We start from the raw sequence: 4,694 nt of genomic DNA, 5'->3' as shown, positions 1-4,694 counted from the left end.
AATTACTTGGCCACTGATGTTGCTGAGCTGCGTGATAGCTGCAGTCAGGGGCACGGCGGCACACGAGTGACAGCTCTCCCACAGCCCCGCCTCTCACGCTGGTGCTTGTTGTCTCACAGCTGAAGACACTCAACTGTGGCTCATTTGAAGGCCAAAGTAGACAAATTATTATCGAGGCTTCACCTCCCCCCCCCCGTTTCCTAAGCGCACATTGTCAGTAGAACCCCATACGCAAGCGAACGCATTTGGGTTAACCCCCCTCCATGCGTACGTACTAAAGTAACTAAATGGATGGCCCCTTAAGTTACTATAGGAGGGGGGTGTCCACAAAGTGTTAGTTCCCATTTGCCCATTAGTGCTAAGCAAACTTATTTAATACCCCCCCCCCCCCCACTGTATTCTCCAAAAGTGGACTCGCCCTCACCTGCGTGACAGGGCGCTGCGCCTCGGTTTCTTGGGGTTCTATTTACGTTTCTTGGGTTTCCCTTCAATTTCTTGAGTTCCCCCTCAATGCTTTGCAGACAAAGTCTCACTGATGCCTTTAGTTGGGGTTGCCATGCACCACTGACTTTTCACAAACTGTTACACAGTTCATTTTACCCCCCCCCCCCCCAATGTAATGGGGGGCGACACGGTGGCGAGATGTTAACTACCTCGCCTCGTATGCAGGAGGTCGTGGGTTCGATCCCGATACCCGACCCTTGACGCCTGCTGCTGTATATTTGGAGTTTGCATTTCTCTCGCCCCGTGGTCGCGTGGATTTTTCTCCGGGTCCGCCGGTTTTTCCCTCCACATTTTGAATCAACATCACGCGATCATGATAAGCCACCACTTCGTTGAGCTATCATTTGTGATAGCTCAACGAAGTGGGGCCTTACCTGGTCAAATAAAAAATGGCTTCGTGATGATGGGCTGAAAACAAATGAACAGCTATCACTGGCAGTGACAAATACATCGAACTTAAAATGCATTTTATATTTGAAAAGGGACAATATGCCAACACCAACGTATTCATTGCTCGAGTTAAGCCGTCGTTGTATCTATGGGAGTTTAGTGAACCACGGACTGCGACTCGAACCCGCTATCTGTGCTGTCATCTCCTGGACAACTGTCCGTTCAGATCTCTCACAAAGCAGTGCAATCATTCGTGTGATATAATGGCCCGTGGAAGCGGATAACACAGAGCTATCTCTGAGATCCCTTCCAGTGACATTCGGTCCACATAGTCACGGGAAAGCACTTTCCACACAGACTGGCTCATTAACCCCCTTTCTGCACTGCCATCTGCTGGCCACCTTGCAGCTCACCGATCTCAAATCATCCCACGGTGACCTCTCATGGTCAAGAGCTCACGATGGCCAGTGTCTTGAATGCCACCTCTCCTCGCCATCGCTTCCTTCCTTCTGACAGATACTTCATCTGTGCCACCGTCGGCACATCCTTCAGGCACCACTCTTGCAGTCTCGTACCGGGGCACGGTACTGATCAATGACGAACTGGAACTAGAAATAGGCCCACAGGCATTTGTAAACGGACCGGGCCCAAATTGCCATGCGATCTCATTGGCCCATTTGGGCTGGTCCAAAAAAAACAAATGGCCCGGTGAGGAAGAATCTTTGGGGCTGCCGAATATGACGCAGTACCAATTAGAAACATTGTAATGAAAACATTTTATGAAATGAAGCAATTGGCGGGACCCCGGGGTCCCATCACTGCCCCGGGGTGGGAAAAACCGCGTAGCGACACGAGTCTTGCCTTACCGACAACAAAACTAGCGGTCAATCGATTGGCCTCGTCGAGAGCTACTCGGGGCACTAAGTTTCGTAAAAAGTAGAAAAATTACATAAACACGTTCAATTCACTGCCTGGGGGGCGGGCTCGCCTTGGCAAAGAAGCTGAGGATCGACGGCTGACCGGAGGGCGTTGTCGCCGCGCGCAACTGCGGCGAACGCCCCCCGGGCTTGCGTTTGGCCGGTGGGGTGGCGCCCATCGTGTCGATCGCCGCCTGCTGCTGGCGCTTGTTGGCGCGAGTCTGGGCGGGCGGCGCGTTGCTGTCGGGATCACGAGTGGGCGGACTGAAAAATAATAATTATTGACCTGATTTTTGCAGGACCCCGGGGTCCCGCCAAATTATTCAAATAAATAATATTATTTTTAAAACTTTTAATTACACTTGCAATCCCCCCTTATAGACTGCCTCCCCCCCCCCCCCCTACTGGCCCTCGAAATAAAATGCCCCACCAGGCATTTGCCCCATGGACCCGCTTCCCTATGGTCAGTCTGGGGCCTTGTGCTGGTGACTCCGTTTCACGTGGCTGTCTGTGATCCAGCACTGTGAAGGCAAGCAGTAAGTGTTGGTGGATCACCGCACGAACGTTGCAACAAATCTCTCCCCATGGGCGTCGAGGAGGAGCCGAACCCTGACTCAACAGCAAGGTACCGACTATCTGTCCCTGCTGTATGGGATAGAGTGTTGCCCCTTCACACGCAAACTCCGGTCATCCTCGCAGCGGCTTTTGGCTAGCCATGGAACAAAGACGGTTACCGCATCACGTCCTTTCAGATGCGCTTCTGTAGCCGTCTGGAACGCTATTCTTTCCGATTTTAAGAAGCCACTGCAGCTATTCACTTTTAAATCTAGATTGAAAACTAATTGAGAACTGCTTTTTGTGTTTAGTTTGTTGTCCTTCGCCCGCACCTCCGATTAGACGTTCAACATACATACACTTGAGTTTTTTCCTTCGGGTGTTCTGGTTTCCTCCCACTCATTATTTGGATGAAAACATCTTAATATATAGAGGACCACAGAGCTCTGGTAATTATTGGTAGTGCCAGCTTCACCGCCAGGCTGCTGCTGCCTTCCAGCTCGTCCGTAGTTCCTCAGCGATTCCTCAATGGCACAAACGAAACATTAAACGAGACTGGCGGCAGTGGTGACACACTTGTGCCTCACAGCCAAGAACGTGCCTAGGTTCGATTCCCGACTAGGGCGCCTCTCTCTGTGAGTGGAGTTTATATTTCTCTACCCTTGTTCTGCGTGGGGTTCCTCCGGCTTCTCCAGTAGCTAACAAATAAAAAGGCCCAATACAATGTAACCGGTATTGGCCAAAACCGCATCCCAATGCTGAGAAATCACGTGCACATTACTCAGCTGAGATCACACAAAGCAGCAGCAACATCACCTTAACTAAACAATTTTTATTTACCAGGTAAGGCCCGCTGAGCTACGTAGCTCTTTTTCAGAAACGACCTGGCTATCACAAATTATAGCTCAACGAAGTGGCTTATCACGTGTAAAGTGATAGCAGCAACATACTCTAAACGCACGTAGTTTCTAAATGTGGAGGGGAAAACCGGAGGACCCGGAGGGAAATCCACGCGACCATAGGGAGAGAGACATGCAAACTCCGAATATAGAGGCGTTAGGGTCTGGATCGGGGATCGAATCCACGACCTCCTGTATACTTAAAATAAGTATTGAGACTAAGTGAGGCTTTCCTGTGTAAACAAGCGGAATAATTTAATAAAAAATAAATAACCACCAGCATCGCCATCTGGCTTAATGCGTGAGTCAATGACCCTGTCTCGCAGCCTTCTCAGTGACACGGAGAGGTAGATTATGAGATTATTTGACAGGGGGTGAAAGAGAGGCGACGGTGGACAGAGAATTTGGTGGACGACAGAAGAGAGGGGAGAGAGGGGAGGATAAAGGGAAAGTAGGAAGAGAGAGGCGATGACAGAATTGGAATGGGAGGGAGAGAATAAGAGTAGAGGAGCAGAGAGTAAATTGGAGAGAGGGGGGATGAGAGAGAGGAGGAAGAGAGGGGGGGGGATGAGAGAGAGGAGGAAGAGAGAGGGGGGATGAAAGAGAGGAGGAAGAGAGGAGGGGGATGAGAGAGGGGGGATGAGAGAAAGAGGGGAGGAGAGTTAGGGGATAAAAGGGGCTGACTGAATCCCACATTCCTGCGCTCTCTTCTAACCCGAACCATATGGGGCTTCGGGATGGGAGGTTCCATTGAGTATGTACACTCACCTACTCACCCACTCACCTATTTACTCACTCACTGAACCACCCACTCACATGCTAACTCAACCACTTACTCACTCAGTCACTCATTCACTCATCCATTCTACCACTAACTCACCTACTCATTCACCCATGCACCCACTCGCTCACCCACTCACCCACCTCATCACCCACTCTGATGCTCACTCTCTCTTTAACTCACTCACCCCTTCTCTCTCTCTCTCTCGCATTCGCGCTCTCACCCACTCACTCATCCGTGAACTCTGCACTCGTTTTACGCAATCTCTGAGTGAATCTCACAACAACATGGGGGAGAGAGAGAGCCGGGAGAGAGGAAAAGGGGGGGGGGGGGCGAGAGAGGAGAGGGAGAGGGAAAAGGGGGAGAGAGGGGGGAAGCGGGGGACGAGAACGGGGAGAGGGGGGAGATATTGGAGGGAGAGAGAGGGAAAACCGGGGGAGGGAGAAGGGGGAGAGAGAGAAGGGGGGGGTAAGCATGGGGGAAAGATGGGGAAAGGGGGAGAGAGATGCAGAGAGAGTGAAGTGCAAAGAGGTGGGGGGCGAATTGCGGGGAAAGAGAGAAGAGAGGCAATAAGTAGGGGGAGGGAGAGTGGGGCGAGTGAGTGAGGGGAGAGAGTGGGGGGAGAGTGGGGAGAGAGTGGGGGGACTG

This window comes from Petromyzon marinus, chromosome 53 (genome assembly GCF_048934315.1).
Source record: "Petromyzon marinus isolate PM22_M1 ecotype Great Lakes invasive population chromosome 53, UKy_Petmar_22M1.pri1.0, whole genome shotgun sequence".
Taxonomy (NCBI): domain Eukaryota; kingdom Metazoa; phylum Chordata; class Hyperoartia; order Petromyzontiformes; family Petromyzontidae; genus Petromyzon; species Petromyzon marinus.
The sequence above is the reverse complement of the archived record's forward strand: the minus strand, read 5'-3'. Positions refer to the sequence as shown.